Source organism: Pinus tabuliformis, chromosome 4_1, assembly GCF_031772625.1.
Source record: "Pinus tabuliformis cultivar Carrire ecotype Pingquan chromosome 4_1, CPIR1, whole genome shotgun sequence".
Classification (NCBI taxonomy): Eukaryota; Viridiplantae; Streptophyta; class Pinopsida; order Pinales; family Pinaceae; genus Pinus; species Pinus tabuliformis.
This window is the reverse complement of record NC_142303.1, coordinates 631,937,591-631,955,541: the sequence shown is the minus strand read 5'-3', so window position 1 is coordinate 631,955,541 and position 17,951 is coordinate 631,937,591. Positions and strand designations below refer to the sequence as shown.

Sequence of the window (17,951 nt, the reverse complement as noted above, 5' to 3'; positions counted from 1 at the left end):
TGTAGGTGCAAATCGAATTCTTATCATACTTCAAGGTTGGCCAATGGAATTCTATGGCTTGAGACTCGAGTATGCCTTGGAAGGTAGCTCGGATTACATATCATGGAAAGATAGAATGGAGGTTGTATTAGAAAACAATGGCTTGAAGGAATTCATTGATCAAGAAATCCAAAATCCAGATTCAACTAATGCACAAGAATTGGCTAAGTGGAAGAAGTGTGTGGTGAAGGCGAGATGGATCATTCTTGAGGGAGTTCAAGACCATATTGTCTCAAGTCTCCATGGGAAGGATACTCCATTTTCAATGTGGAAGACATTGAAAGACCTCTACCAGAACAGTAGTGACCAGAGGAAATTGGCGCTCAAGGATAAGCTTCGAAGAATCAAGATGGAGAAGGGCGATACTATTTCCACATATCTGAACAAGCTCACCACCTACAGAGATGAGCTCGGCAGTGTTGGAATAACTACTGTCGATGAATATATGGTGAGCCTCACTCTCCTTGGCCTTCCAAAGAGTTGGAATAGCTACCAGGACTCTGTGAATGGAAGGGAGAAATTTTCGGATTGGGAACGACTATGGTTAGATCTCATGTAGGAGGAGATCAGGAGGAGCACACGAGATGGTTCTTTATCCAAGGATGATGATGAAGAAAATCTGGCCGCAAGTAAGGCAAGGAAAGGGAAGGGGAAGGCTTCCCATTCCAAATCAAATTCTTCTCATGGAGGGATGAAGGGTGACAAGTCTAAAGTGAGATGATTTAATTGTCATGAGATGGGACATTATGCGATTAATTGCCCATCGAAGAAGTCCAAGAAGGGATCCTCGGAAGGATCGGGAGGTGAGGCATTAGCCTCTCAGTTTGAAATGGACTTTACCCTCATCATATGCATGGTGTCATCGATGATGGGTTGTGTCTGGTATCTTGACAGTGGAGCCTCATTCCATATGACCGGTGATAAAAGTTTATTCAGTACCTTGGAGGAGAAATACCTCAAGATGTGCATAGAGATGGGTGACGATGGAAGGTATAGTGTTTCAGGAGTGGGCATGGTTGCTTTTCAAAGGGAGCATGGAGCTCCTATCACCTTGACAGATGTGAAGTATGTGCATGGACTGAAGAAGAACTTGGTGTCGGTCGCGATGTTGGAGGACAAAGGCTACGATGTTGTCTTCAGTAAAGGAAAGGCGTTCCTAAGACACATAGCTGTGGGTCAGACCAAGAGGATTGGGATTTGGGTGAAGAATATCTATAAACTAGAGGTGGATGATTGTGTAGCATTGAGTACAAAAGAAGAATTGGTGCAAATCCAAGACATTGGTGAGTTGTGGCACAGGCAGTTGGGCCATTTGCATCATGGGGATTTGAAGATAATGCAGCAGATATCTATAGGACTTCCTAAAGGTAAACTTGAGAAAGCTGACATATGCAAAGGTTGTACCTTGGGAAAGTACACCAAGTCTTCCTTTCATGATCGAGATAGTCAAGCAGAGGCTATCTTAGAGCGAGTTCATACTGATGTGTGTGGACCATTCTCGACGGCATCCATAGCAAAGCAAAGGTGATTTGTGATTTTCATTGATGATTATTCTCATAAATACTGACTTTATTTCATGCATAAGAAGGACCAAACCTTCACAAAGTTTTGTGAGTTCAAATATTTGGTCGAGAAAGAGTCAAGGAAGAAGATCAAGGCCTTGAGAAGCGACAACGGTGGAGAATATGTCTCTCAAGAGTTTAAAGACTTATATGTAGTGGAAGGAATTAAATGAGAGTTGACGGCACCTCATAACCCATAGCAGAATAGGGTGGTCGAGAGGAAGAACAGAACTATATTAGGGGTATCATGGGCAATGTTGCATGACCAAGGCTTACAACTTCACGTGTGGGCCGAGGCATGCAACACAATGGTCTATTTGCAGAATAGAAGCCTACATCACATACTTGGGATGAAGACACCAGAGGAAGCTTTCTCTGGTAAGAGACCAGATGTGGGTCACTTCAGGATCTTTGGCTCATTGGTATATTGTCGTGGGACAAAGGATGCACGGAAGAAGCTTGAGCCAACAGCAGAGTTGGGGATATTTGTGGGGTACACTGATACACCTCAAAACTATTGGGTGTACTTGTCTACCAGTCGGAGGACAGTGGTTCGCAGAGATCTCAAGTTTGATGAGCAGAAGGCCATGCGAGTTTCCCTTGAGAGGGAGCTCCAACTACAAGCTGTGGAGGAACTGTTGGTTCCTAAGGAGGAGGAGCCTCAGACTGATGCAGAGTAGCCGCATGCAGAGGTTCTAGGAGTGGAGACATCCACTCAAGCAGAGTCTTCCAGAGATGGACGGAAGCACACAAGAGAAGCTGACAGATTGTTGGAGGATGCGAGAGAGAATGTGGGAGCACCATCTTCTTAGTGTAGACAGAGGAGGTCACCTGAGAGGTACACTAGATACATGGCCCTTGCTAAGGAATGTGTTGAGACTGAGCCATCTTCCTTTGAGGATGCAGTGCAGTAGCCGATTTGGGTTGATGCTATGGTCGAGGAGTATGACTCCATAGTTCGTAATAGTGTTTGGGATGTGGTTCCAAGGCCGGAGAACAAGTTATTTGTGAGTTCCCGTTGGCTTTACAAGGTAAAGTAAGCTACTGATGGTAGTGTGGAGAAGCATAAGACAAGATTTGTTACCCCTGGATTTTCACAGGTTGAGGGGATTGACTATGATGAGACTTCTTCTCTTGTCGCAAGGTACTCATCTATCAGATCGATGTTGGCACTATCAGCATAGATGGGTTGGAAGATCCATCAGATGGATGTGAAGACTGCATTCCTCAATGGCAAGATTGAGGAAGAGGTGTACATAAAGCAGCCGGAAGGCTTTGAGACCTTCGATCATGAGTCGCATGTGTGCTGACTCAAGAGAGTGTTGTACGGGATGAGCAAGCACCTCGTGCTTGGTACACTAGGATAGACAACTACTTCACCAAGCTGGGCTTCACAAAGAGTGAAGCAGATGCAAACCTATACAGCGTCATGGTGAAAGGTAATTTGTTGATCATCGTACTTTATGTTGATGATATCATATTGACTGGTGATGATTAGTTGATCATGTCTTGCAAGGAGGACCTTGCAAGAGAATTCGAGATGAAAGACATGGGTCTCATGCATTACTTCCTTGGCATGGAAGTCTGGAAGAAGGATGGGGATTTGTTTGTGTCTCAGGGCAAGTATGCCAACGAGATACTCAGGGGCACGTGAAAGCCCATGCATAATCCTCTAGCTGGTAACTAGAGGAAGGAGGATGCTACTTCAAGAGAAGTAGTGGAGGCTACTGTGTACAGGTAGCTTGTGGGTTCACTGATGTACTTAGTGAACACACGACTAGATTTGTGCTATGCGGTGAACCAGCTAAGTCAAGCGATGGTTCAACCTACCAAGACTTTTTGGAAAACGGAAAAGCATGTATTGGGATACCTCAGAGGCACATCTCAGTATGGATTATGGTACAGACAGACAGAGGGAGTGAAGCTACAAGGCTTCACTAATGCAGATTGGGCAGGGAGTCCATCAGATCAGGAGAGCACATCAGGAGGGATTTTCAACCTTGGGTCAGTGGCAGTTTCTTAGTACAGCAGGAAACATAGGTCGATTGCACTCAGTTTAGCAGAGGCAAAATACATGGCTTCAAGTCAAGTAGCATGTGAGGCCATCTAGATGCGGAAAATCCTAGTTGGTTTGTTTGATCAGAGGATGGACCCAACTGTGATCTATTGTGATAATAAGAGTTGTATCAAACTCTTTGAGAATCCAGTATCTCATGATAGGTCCAAGCACATTGACATCCGGTATCATCATCTCAGAGACTGTGTAGCGAGGAGGATCATGTTGCTGCAATATTTTTCGACAGAGGAGCAAGATGCTGACATTTTGAAAAAGGCATTGTCAAAGTGTAAATTCAAGTTCCATAGAGACAGGATCGGAGTGACAGATAATCCCTTTCTTGTTGAGAGGGAGTGTTGAAATATGGAAACAAGAATATTCTAATTTAATTTGTCCTTGAATTAAATTGTGAATTAAAATCAAATTTAATCTTAACAGCTACTTGGAAATAATTAATTAATTCATTTTGAACTAATTAGTTGGATAAATTCAAGTTAGAAGTATTTCTAAAGTCATGCAAGAGTTATCCCTTAAATTAAGGAGATAATATTGAGTTATATTTGAGTTGTAATTAGTTAACTCAATTTACTGAGTTAAGTCCAATTAAATTAGTTCCAAATTGTTTGAGGAACTAATAGAGAGTTAACAGTCAGTTGATGCATGCATGCCCTCAACTAGTGTACTCTGGTTAACTGAAGATTCCCTCATCAGAAACTCATGCATGTCTATCATGAGAAAGACCCAATTGAGATTAAAGTCAAGGATAGTGTGCTATTAGTTGCATGTTTTTTCTTATAAAGGAAACTCATGCATGCATAAGGGATCATTCCTTGAGGATTGTGCAGTTATAATAGTGTGTGAGATCAAAAGTGTTCCACTTGATGAGGTGAGAATCATCCCAGAGGAACAACGCAAGGAAACAGGAGCTTGGAGGGCAGAGAGGAAGGCTGGAGAGCAACCAATATTTCTTGTGAGCATCTGTGAGGATTGTACTGAGAGATGGCTAGATATGAGAGCTAAGACTTTGTATAATTCCTATGTATTTCCACCTTGTATGATAATACAGATAGTGGGGTTTTTAGCTGAGGCTTTCCCCAAAGTATTTTCATGTGTATTGTGCATTGATTCTTCTTCTTCTAGTTATATTGTTCAGCTCGATCTTTAATCTTCTACAAAATGATAGTAGAAGTAGGTTATAATATTCTACTTTGATTTATATTGCATTATCGGGTTAACCTACATATATATTTTGTACAGAGATTGGTGGTTGAGAGGGAGGTTAAATTACCTCTCAACATGCAGCTCTAGAAGAAGCCTCTAAAGTAGCTTCAAAAAGATGTGGAGCAGCCACATCTAGAGAAGCTGAGAGGAGATCAAGTGGATAGATCCACTCAAGAAGAGAAGAAGAAGTCCCATAAGTAGTCCCAGACAAATGTGGAGCAGCCACAATTGGAGAAGATGAGAGGAGACTGAGTGGAGGTGTCCACTCATGCAGAGACCTCTAGTAGGGGGAAATTTCAAACCAGGTGGGCAGAGGAATCACAGGCATCCATACCTCCAGGTGTGAGGTGGGGTGATGTGAAGTGATACTCCCAAGAGGGTTAAAATTGGGTAGGGTCCATTGAGAGGTTTTATCTCATGGATAGTACCTTGCTACGGGAGCCTAAAGTACATAGTAGCGGGAGGAATCAGTGATGATTGATGCAGTCAGATATCAGAGTGATAGAGGCTAGAGTAACTAGATACTAAAGTGCACAAAGAAGGTTTTAAAACCGTGTAGAAAGGTAAAGTCAACAGAAGCGCAAAGTTATCAGTCGACAGAGGCAATAGCAGTTAGAGACTTTGATGACAGAAGCATCATTCTAATTCAGGTTGGATGTTTTTTGTGTCTGGACTTGTTGTAACAACAACACTAAAGAGAAGTGTTGCATGTAGAACATTTCAAAGGTTCAGGATCGGGATCGAGTTGAATTACTTTCTTATTGAGATGGAGTGTTGAAATTAGCAACAAGAAATGATAAAAAAAGAATCCAAAAATTCCAGTTTGATTTGTCCTTGAATTAAACTGACAAATTAAAATTGAATTCTATTCTCATAGAAACTTGTAAATAGTTAATTAAGTTTAATTAACTTAATTAGCATAGGAATTTCAAGTTGGAAGTCTTTTTGAAGTCATGTATATGTTCTCCCTATATTATAGGGGTCCAGGATGAGTTAATTGTGAGTTGTAATTAGATAACTCAGTTTACTGAGTTAAGTTCAGTTAAATTAGTTCCAAACTGTTTGAGGAACTAATATTGAGTTAACAGTCAGTTGGTGCACTAATGCATTAACTAGTGCTACTCCATTTAACTGAAGAATCCCTCATCAGAAACTCATGCATGTCGATTATGAGAAAGACCTAGTTGAGACTAGAGTGCAAGGACAATGTACTACCAGTTGCATAATTTTCTGAGTTGTATGGATCGTGCATGCAATTAGGACCTAAACCTTGAAGGGATTGCACAATTTTGGATGCAATGGTTTCCCTTTAAGATGGGCTAATTAGCCATAGGAGTGTAAGAAAATAGGGACTTGGAGAGTTGGATAATTTGCTAAGTGTTGGCTAAGAGTTTGCTTGTGAGTTGGAGATTGATCATACTGATTGTTGGGATTGTTCTTTTGAGAACACACATTGTATGTCATCTTGGATTTCTGATTGCAATATAGATAGTAGGGGTTTTGAGTTGTGGCTTTCATCCGGGGAAAACTTATTGTGTTATGTGCCATTGATTTGTCTTCCTCTTGCCATTATTGTTTTCATCAATCTATTGGCTTATGTTGGTTGAAAGTTGAAGTATTTTCTTGTCTCTTGCTTTAGTACATTGCATGAGCTTGTGAATCTATAGGATTTTCTACATGGTATCATAGCTAAGAACATTACACTAGAAGAGATTTTAAAGTTTTGACTTTTGGGATACATGTGAAATTCGAATTTGCAATACATACTTCAGGATCGATAGATGGCATTCTATGGTTTGTGGCTCGAGTATGCCTTGGATGGAAGCTCGAATTATATAGCCCAGAAGGATAGGATAGAGGTTGTGTTGGAAGACAATGGCTTGAAGGAATTCATTAACCAGTACATTCCTAAGCCATCAATATCGGATGCTCAGAATCTAGCCGAATGGAAGAAGTGTGTGGCAAGGGTGAGGTAGATAATCCTTGAGGGAATCCGAGACCACATTGTCTCAAGTCTCTGTTATATACCTAGGGGGGATAATATGGGGTACCAAGGGTGGTACCCAAGGTAATAATGTAATAATGGGATGGGCCATAGTAATAAATAAGGTGGTTAACCCATGTCATGTAAGGGACCACAAGTAGTTAATAATAATGTAATGGGCCCATGGTATTAGTTGATGGTATGAGGAAACCATGGTAATAATGCATGGTATTGTATGTATGAGGCCTATATAGAGGCTAGAGACTCCACATGGAGAGATGACTCCATGGGAAGGAAACTTCACATGCTATGTGGAAAGCATTGAAGGACCTTTTCCAAAATAGCAATGACCAAAGGAAGTTGGCACTAAAAGATAAACTTCAAAAAATCAAGATGGAGGTGGGCGACTCAATTCCAAATTACTTGAGCAAGTTCACTCAATGTCATGATGAACTTGTAATTATTGGAATCACGATTGTCGAGGATGATATGGTGAGTCTTTCTCTTCTTGGACTCCAAAAGAGTTGCATAGTTATCAGGACTCTATCAATGGTCGGCAAAAGCTTCTAGATTGGGAATGACTGTGGTCAGATTTAATGCAGGAGGAGATTAGGAAGAACACCAAAAATGGAAACTTTGCAAGGAAGTGGAAGAGGAATTTTCCTTACCGAGTAAGGAAAAGAAAACCAAAGGAAAGAAGTCCCAAGGTGAGGAGGGCAGAAATAAGATGGACTTGACAAAATTCAAGTGTTTTCACTATCACAAGCATGGGCACTATGCCAAGAACTACTTACATAAGAACACAAGGAAGAAGGAGTCAACAATAGCAGCAATAGGTGAAGCTCTAGCTTCACAATTCAAACTTGATTTCACTTTCATTTCATGCATGGACGACACTGCCATGGGAGGCGTGTGGTATCTTGACGGCCGTGCCTCATTCCATATGATGGGGAATAGAGATCTCTTTAATGATTTTGAGGAGAAATGTCTCAAGTAGAGGATAGAGTTTGGAGATGACAAGAGGTATAGAGCTACCGGGATCAGTATAGTTACCTTTTAGAAGGAGTTTGGCTCCCCTCTCAGGATCACAGATGTGATGTATGTTCTGGGACTAAAGAAAAACCTTGTTTTAGTCACAGTATTGGAAAACCATGGCTATGATGTGGTTTTTAGTAAGGGAAAGGTTTTCCTTAGACATGTTACCACGGGACAGGTGAAATAGATCGATGCACGGGTCAAGAACTTGTACTCTCTTAAGGTTCAAGATGCATTAAAATCCTTGAGGAGCAAGGAAAAGGTTAGATACTTGGTGGTTGAGAGGGAGATTAAATAACCTCTCAACATGCAGCCCTAGAAGATGCCTTTGAAGCATCTTCAAGAAGTTGTGGAGCATCCACATATAGAGAAGCTGAGAGGAGACCGAGTGGATAGATCCACTCAAGAAGAGAAGAAGATTTCCTAGGAGAAGTCTCAGACAATTGTGGAGCAGCCACAGTTGGAGAATATGAGAGGAGACCGAGTGGAGGTGTCCACTCATGCAGAGACCTCCAATAGGGGGAAATTTCGAGCCAAGTGGGCGGAGGGATCACATGGAGCCATACCTCCAGGTGTGAGGTGGGATGATGTGAAGTGATAGTCCCAAGAGGGTTGAAATTGGGTAGGGTCCATTGAGAGGCTTTATCTCATGGATAGTACCTTGCTACAGGAGCCCAAAGTACATAGTAGCAGGAGGAATCAATGGTGATTGATGCAGTAAGAGATCAGAGTGACAGAGGCTAGAGTAATCATTTACTGAAGATCAGAGAGAAGGGTTGAAAACCGTGCAAAAAGGTAGAGTTAACAAAAGCATAGAGTTTTCAGTTGATAGAGGCAATAACAGTGAGAGACTTTGTTGACAGAGGCAGCATTCTAATTCAGGTTGGATGTTTTTTGTTTTTGGACTTGTTGTAGCAACAACACTAGAGAGAAGTGTTGCATGCAGAACATTTCAAAGGTTCTGGATTAGATTGAGTTGAATTCCTTTCTTGTTGAGATGGAGTGTTGAAAATAGCAACAAGAAATGATAAAAATAGAATCCAGAAATTCCAGTTTAATTTGTCCTTGAATTAAACTGAGAATTAAAATCAAATTCTATTCTCATAGAAACTTGTAAATAGTTAATTAAGTTTAATTAACTTAATTAGCTTAGGAATTTCGAGTTGGAAGTATTTATGAAGTCATGTATATGTTCTCCCTATATTATAGGGGTCCAGGATGCATTAATTGTGAGTTGTAATTAGATAACTCAGCTTACTGAGTGAAGTTCAGTTAAATTAGTTCCAAACTGTTTGAGGAGCTAATAGTGAGTTAATAGTTAGTTGGTGCACTAATGCATTACCTAGTGCTACTCCAGTTAACTGAAGATTCCCTTATCAGAAACTCATGCATGTCGATTCTAAGAAAGACTAGAGTGGAGGGACAATGTACTATCAGTTGTATAATTTTATGAGTTGTACAGATGGTGCATGCAATCAGGAACTGAACCTTGAAGGGATTGCATAGTTTGGATGCACTGGTCTCCATTTAATATGGGCTAATCAGCCATAGGAATTGTGCAGGAAATAGAGACCTAGAGAGCTAGAGAATTGGCTAAGTGTTGCCAAGAGTTTGCTTTTGAGTTGGAGATTGATCATACTGAGTGTTGGGATTGTTCTTGTGAGAACAAGCATTATATATCATCTTGGATTTTTTATTAATGCAATATAGATAGTAGGGGTTTTGAGTTGTGGCTTTCCCTAGGGAAAACTTATTGTGTTATGTTCCATTGATTTGTTTTCCTCTTGCTATTATTGTTTTCATCAATCTATTGGTTGCCAATGGTTGATAATAGAAGTAGTTTCTTGTCTCTTTCTTTAGTACATTGCATGAGCTTGTGAATCTATTGGATTTTCTACACTTCACATGGTAGACCTATATGGAAACAACGTAGACATCACATATATGGTAAACACAAGTATTCATTTATGTTCATGACAAAGTATCATCAGTACCTATTTATTCTTAATCCAACAACCATTGCTCTATCTCCTCAAACTACTAAAATGTAGAAAAATTAACTAGACTTGGTGAAGGCCATTTTTTTTTAATTGATCATACATTGTCAAGTAATCCAATGGCGATCATGGAATCATTATTCTCTTAGAGTTTTTCTTTTCATAAAATGATCAAGATTGTAATATTCTTTATGGTCATATGTGGATTTAAAATACCCACACCAAGTTCTCAACCATATTCTCAAACATTATCAATATTTAACCTTTAATTGATTTTACTTACAAATGAAAACATGGTTTCTCTAGAAATTTTTTTAATTTACATTCAACTATGACAATCCAACCACCATCCAACACACTTTTCTTGTCTTTAGAAATCCCTACTTCAAATATATGCTAGTTATCATTAATTTTTAACCAAAATGGTAAGTAAAAGGGTGAAACATATTTTCTTTGATTTAACACAGTAAGGTCATTGTCATAAAAACCAATTATGACATGAATGTTTTTGACATTTTACTCGAATCATTGCCATTTCCAAGCCCCACGCTTATACGAAATCAGATGTCAAACAACTACTAAATTAATTTTTGGTGTCTTATGTCTTTGCTAGTGCAAACCATGAACTAGAGTGAAAGCGGGGACGGGCGGGAGCATTTCCATGTTTCAGAGTACTGTCCGATTGCTGAAATTATAGTCAAAATCACTGGATCTGCTCACAGTACGTACTTTGAAACGCAGATCTTTGAGAATTCATTTTAAACTGGATCTTTAGCTGGGTTATCCTTTCAATTTGAAGTAGGTTTATGCCAGATCTGGCTGAGCTCTGCCTCTAGGAGCCATTGCGTATTTTTTCTTTGAGAATTTTATGCTATTACACCAGACGAAGGATGCTTATTTTTCCAGGTATCAAATGCCTGGACTTCGAAATAAAATTTCTACAATTGGGTTCTTCTAGGGTTTAATTTGGTCCTAGATTCGATTCCCACAACCTAGTCTGCTGAATTAAATCACGACAATAACCTATAGAAGAAGACATAGTGTTGTAGTTTAGTGAAATTGAGCATGAGATGAATATGTCTGGGTAGTTTTGTTGTTTGGTTATCTTGGTTTTGTTTTGGCTCTTGTTTTTTTCACACAACCAATTTATTTTTTTACTAAAGTTGTCTATTCGGTAGCATACCCACTCATATATATATTGATCATGTTTGGCATTATACATATCTGTGTTTCTTTATATCGTTTGGTGATCTATATCCGTCGATCACCTTGACTAATCTAACAGACCAGAGTTTCTTACCAACATCGATGATCAACTGGGATTAAGGTTTCATCTCAATATGCTTTTGTTTTATCGATCACACTAACTGCCTTTCATAAATCGTGAGAGAAAAAGTGAGGATCCAACCAAAATTATTGGAGATGCTCTAGGAGATGCTTCTGGTGCAATACTATTCCATTGCCAGAAGAGTAAGATATGTTGATAAGGGTAAGCTCATTGTGGACTGTGTTGGTGAAGGGGTTCGTTTCATGGAAGTCGATGCAGATATTTCATTGGAAGAACTGGGAGTTCTCTCTACACCTTTTCCTCATGGTTTTGACTTTATAAAAAACATTCCACGATCAGAGGGCGTCACAAACACTCATATTCTTCACTTTCAGGTTTATAATTGTGGTTTTCAGTTTTTTTTTCTTTTGAGCTTATCATGGCCGCATGCAAAACCAGACACGCATATTTTTTTTTTGTATATTTTTGCATAACTGCATTGACCTTTCCTCCTACACTGAATACCTGTGCGTAGAATAAGATATTGGAAAATGTATACAGAGTTCTTGTTTAGAATTATTTTTATGTATATGTGAATTTTCGATTGTGGATCTTCACCTTCCTCTTTGAACTGCGTGATAACTGGGCTGAGATCTATTGCGATTCAGATTATCATTTATGCTGGTGCATTTTGTTGTGAAGAAAGGAGGAAGATATCAGAATGATGGTCGCACATAGGATGCCTGAAACACTGAAACGACTTTCTGATATCGTCTACCTACTAGCATCTGAGGAGTGCTTGACAAGAGGTTGCCATGGGTGTGACCGGGACATGTTGCATGTGAAGGAATCTGCTCAAATCCATGTGAAGGAGGATAGTGAACAGATTCATTCGGAGCGGAGGTCAAGAGAGGAAGACTCCAAGGAAGAATCCCTTGCTATGCCTTGAAATACAAGTGGAGGATACTAAGGTTGAGGCTAACGTTGAGGTTGCGTGGATATTGAAAGTGGGGGAGACCAAGGTGGAATCCCATGCTAAAATACATGTTGATATCAAGGACATTGTTTAGCAGAGGTTGACAGATGAGGGATCCCTTAATACCATGTGTTAAATACTTCATCATTTCGCATACCGGTATTATTGGGAGACAAAACATGGGTGTATTTGCATTCCACTACGTGAAGCAGAGGAGGATGAGTCAACAAAGTTTGTGATCATATTTATGAGGTATAAAGATAAGGAGGGTAGAGGCGTCATTGTTTTGTCTTCCAACATCATGCAGAAATACATTGATCGGAGTGGAGAATCGATGCGGGTAAGAACAGACATAATAACAAAAAACTATACTAGTTTCTTGTTATTAGTGCAAAGATTTATAGAAATAATAGTGAATGTTTTACTGACTGGGTGGTTAAGAGTGGATGGTTTATGTATCTCTCTCATGGTTTATTATCATGTTGATAGTAAAGGAACAAGTTTTGTTGCCAATGCGTTTCTAACTGAGGCTATGATCAAGTGTAATCAGAGTAGTGTTTCCCAAATTTTGATGTTTAGAGGTAATATTCTAGGCGTCAAAACATTAGCGTATGTGGTAGTGTGTGTTAACTTGATTTTCTCCATGAGTTGGGTTGTACTGATTGCAAGTGAAGGAAGTGTTAGCAAATGGCATGTGATACACTCGACGCCACCCTCTAAATATAGAGTGATTGTAGTATTAATGGGCGATTTTGAGTGATTATAGATGATACCCAACACAACTTGTGATACCATGAAAAGTTTCTTATTCCTTTCCTAGGGCAACACATCCAGGCAATTTTAGGGTGCATTGTCATTTCTCAGTTGATCGAGTTTAAAAGCTGCGAGGGATTTCATCATACGCCACAATTTCCTCTCTGGTATTTTTGTGAAGCTAATCGATTTGCATTTGCCCGTTTCGATCCTACTATCCAGTGCAGATTCTAGAGTAGTTGACCGAGGATCAGATTGCGGAGTTCAAGGAGGCTTTCAATCTGTTTGACAAAGATGGTGATGGTTGCATTACCACCAAAGAATTGGGCATTGTTATGCGCTCTCTAGGATAGAATCCAACTGAAGTTGAACTGCAGGACATGATCAATGAAGTTGATGCTGATGGAAATGGGACAATTGATTTTCCAGAGTTCCTGAATCTCATGGCTCAAAAGATGAAGAATACTAACTCAAAGGAAGAGTTGAAAGAGGCCTTCAAGTTTTTTGACAAGGATCAAAATGGTTTCATATATGTAGCAGAGTTGCGGCATGTGATGACCAACTTGGGAGAAAAACTAATTGACGAAGAAGTTGATGAGATGATCCGTGAGGCTAATGTTGATGGAGATGGTCAAGTCAACTATGAGGAGTTTGTCAGGATGATGTTGGCAAAATGAGATGAATGTAAGGTCATACATGGTATATTTTAAACATAATCGGGTTACATTAAATATCTATCTACCTTCATATTTATAATGTTTGTCCGTGGGGAGTATCAATAAAGACAATCAGAGGATGCCATATTTTAGTTCTTTGGGCAACCCTCTTTTGTTTTATAATAATAATAAAAAATGTGTGTCTTTACTTACGTGAATGAATATGATGGTTGGCTACTCAAATAAAAAAAAATTGGTATTGAATTTGCTTATTTCAGGATGTTGGAAACTCTGAGAAAAGCATGATTAGAAAGAGGATTTAAAGTGGTGATGCCCATACATTAGTTAATCTATCACCCAAGCAGGTAATATAATATCTTTGCATTCTTGTGATGATTTTTCAATTTGTGCATTTTTTCCAGGTTTATTCTAGCTGAATTTTCTTACACAATAAATAAATGAGACTACCGATCTTAATATGTAGATATTGCATTGGCAATAAATGACACTACCGATCTTAATATGCAGATATTGCATTGGTTGTGGCGGATGAATCGTTGCAATAAGGAATTTAGGTCGAGTGGATCAGTTTAAGCGGACCCCATTAGGGCTTCCACCACCACCATTCTCCTCTGCAACTTTCTCTCAATCATCAGGCCGACATAGTGTACCTCCTTCGACATCATCCTTATATGGAAATCAAACCCGACGGCTTTCATCTCAGTAGCCTAATTATCCATAAAACTATGCAACTATGAAAATGTAAATACATGGGAACCTTTTGACAGTCTATTATCTATAGTGATACTAGAGAGGCTTGTTATTGTCTTTTCTTCACCCACTTTATTCATTGAGTTTTGCTTTTATATCAGAACAAGAGGTTGGGCTTTCTATTACCACAATTTGTTCCTGGACATGGCAAATCCAAACAGTTGGTCAATTCTCCTTAGCAATGACTAAGCTAAATGATACATGGAGGTTTTTTGCATGTGTAGTCAGGCATTGTCAGGATATGGTAGAGATCCTGACAATATCTTTTCTCAGAAACACGTGTAGCTCAAGGGGATAAATCTGCAGGCTGCATCAAATATAGTAGATGGAGTAGTTGATGATTGTCTTGTTGGTTGAGAAAAAAAAAAACAGAAATGAAGAGATCGGGTAAACTATTTTTGGGCTTTGACGAGATATATTTTCTCCTAGTTCATGCTTGTAAATAAATATGAATAGAATAACTTTAAATATAAAAGAACCTTTATGGCTTCGTTTTTTTGCATTGAGTGGTTTGAGATGTAATTTTCAATGTGTCATCAAGTGTTATGTGTTTTTTTTCTTGATCAATATTTTTATGTGATTTCTGTAAATGCCTTAAAAGTTGTTTTAAAAGAGTTTCTTAAATTATTGATGTCAAGGTATAATTTCCAGGTTTATTGATGCTAGGGTATAGTTTGGTGGTGATGTGAATCTGACATTAAACTATAGAGAAGTTTGGGATGATAGTGCCATGTCTGATAGACTTTTTTAGATTTATGTCTTATCACACCTTGAAGCTTCTAGATGGATGGATATTGAACCTATCAAATTAAAACCTACTTGGAATTATAATAGATCTGCTAAGAATGCAGTTGTTAAATGACTAGATTGGTTTTTGGTTTAGGTTCCCTGAATAGTTCCTTGTTAAGAAACATCTTGGGGGAATGCATATCCCAAATGACTTCATTGCCAGGAATAATTCTAGATTTTTCAGAGCTATCTGGTATCCTCATATCGAGTTTCATATTTTGACAAAGCACTCGATGGGTCATTTGCAAAGGACCAAAAACCCTTATCTACACCTCAAGCCCCTCCTTTTGTGCAACTATTACTCCTTTATTTGGCTATTTTGAGGTCACAAAATAGACGAAATCCATGAAATCCAAATGCCTGCAATAAGGAATGAAGTTGTTTTACCGACAAAGTAACGACGTGACTGCGCTGCGAATTACTCGAATCTTCCCATTGCTATAGTTTTTGTGCACAATGATTTAGGAATTCTGAGAGATAGTGGGGAAGGTACACCAATAAGGCATATTTGAGTCGTGGAATCAATAAAATACGATTTGTTCAAGGGTCAAGAAATACCCAACAACATGGTGTTGGTTAATAAGAAGGAAGAAGCCAATGTCCCATTCTTTAAAGACCTTGAACTACAAGTATCCATACTTCATGTATGCCCCATATATATGGAATGTGGGGTTGGGAAGTGAAGATGAATGCCATTTTATCCCTATTATTGGTAATTATATGGGCGAGGGATCCCCCATAAGGGAAGGTAAAAAGGTAAGGACATGTATTCTTTATGAAAAACGAGGATTCAATAATCTATCTTCGCGCCATAGTAGTAATACCAAGGCCACCTTTACTTGAGTGAGTATCATAAATACATCAGCATACCCTAAGTTGATTGTAAAAAGACCAAAATTCACCTTTGTTGTAAGCCCCATGGATAATCTCCAATTATTATCCCTAGCCTATGCCCTACTTGCTCAGGAAAGAGATTTTCATCTGTAGGTCAGATGAGGACTAAAATAACCTCTTCCTTCTGAATCAACAGGTATTGGGTACCCTAAAATTGGTACGTATGCAGGTGGATATGGTGCTTTCTTTGCTAGATGTATTAATGCCTAAAGCAATGGGAGAGGCACATACAACAAAAGATATAACATAGATAGCACCACTTCATAATATCCGCAATGCTCTAGGAAAGCAACAACGAGATCCCAGAGGTGGACGTAGATACATATGCATATAAATATTCAGAGTGAACAATTCCAAATTTAGGCATGGGGTAGAATGTAGAGCCATTTTGAGAATAGATAAAGGCTTCTCGATTCAATTAGGCTCTCGCTTGGGTGTTGGGTGATGGTCAAGTTGCTCGAAAGGAATGCATTGTATCAAATGTAGCTAAGGGTGCGAGACCATCGTTTCCCTCCTACATGAGCATTTCAATGCATGTTGACAACATGTCGCGCATATATGACGTTTGTTGAGGACATTGAACACATATAAAAACATAAAAAATATATTATATCTTATGCATTTTAATAATACAAATTAAATACGTGGCACTTTGTAACATAGTTGTCAACATGTTTAAATTACTAAATGTGATAAATGTAATTTGTTGGTGTGATATAATACAATGCTCTGCCCTCGGTCATTGGTTCATGAACGCTCATTTTATTGGTATGCCTCTATTCTCAAGGTGCTTTGATTGTAGAAGTTGTTCATGGAAAAATCTCCCTCTTCTTCTGATTTCTCCTTCTAAGTCGAGTTCATTAAGGTTCACAATAGTTAGTAAAAGACACAATATAATGTACCTTTGTTTTTTTTCTTTTTGCTAATGAATAATCAGATGTAGCCTACAAGACAAATGATAATGTGATTTATATGTCTGGCATAATTTTTCTCAGAATTTTGGAAAAATGACCATTCCACCCCAATCAGTTTGTCAATGGTGTGTTGGCATTCCCCCATTAATTTTCAACTCTTATTTAGTTTCTGAAGAAAATAAGCTCATCAATGATTTTATAAATTATATCTATAAGTCAATTTTCCTTATACTAGTTGTTTTGGTATTGAAGAGCAGTGACTAGCAAAACTAGTGAACATTTCAAACTCCTGTGTGAAGGGAATCTTATATTTTTTGAGTAGGGAGGGGACATTAGAATATTGTGGGATTTGCAAGCTAAAGATGATATCTAATTGTCTAGACCCTAAACTCTTTATTTGGTTTTCCTGTGATAATGATTGACGTCCCTTATGCCATCCCATGTTCTCTTTGGAGTCCTATTGCATCCCTTATATTTAGGGTGCTATGATTAGGGACAAGGAGGGAGTTTGTCTTATATATGTCTAATCGTGAAGAACTTAAATGCCTTGCTTATTCAGTGTAGCATTCCTTATGTGCTTATGTCTGCACCCTAGTTATAAAGTATTCTAAATTAAGAAATTAAAAATCGACATTTAAAAATAAAAACATACCTATAGAAGAGATATGTCTTATAAAATAGGGGAAAGAATGAAAGTCCTAAAATCAATATCCTTATTGAAATGAATACCCAAGGAGTTTGGAGATGGTGGAGAAAAATATGCTTACAGAATTAAAGGAGATAATTTGCCAATATTTTCCCTCTAGAAAATATTCGTCAAATAAAATTTGGTTACCCCTATAGTCCAAATGACCTGCAAATTGACTTGTCATTCAACCAATCAACATAACAAGGGAAACTAATATTTCTAGCTTGAAAATTGGCAAAAAGTATTTTGGATTTGATGGAATTGCAAACAATATACAATCTAGATTAATATGTCTATGTTTGTGGAGAAATAGTGAATCTACTTAGCTAACTAACAACCATATAATTTA

General features: G+C 38.6%; 1 pseudogene; it reads left to right on the top strand.

Annotated features, from left to right (window-relative positions):
- Nucleotides 1–7,846: 7,846 nt before the first annotated feature.
- On the top strand, nt 7,847–13,572 carry LOC149177633 (calmodulin-like; annotated as a pseudogene).
- The last annotated feature ends 4,379 nt before the right edge of the window (nt 13,573–17,951 follow it).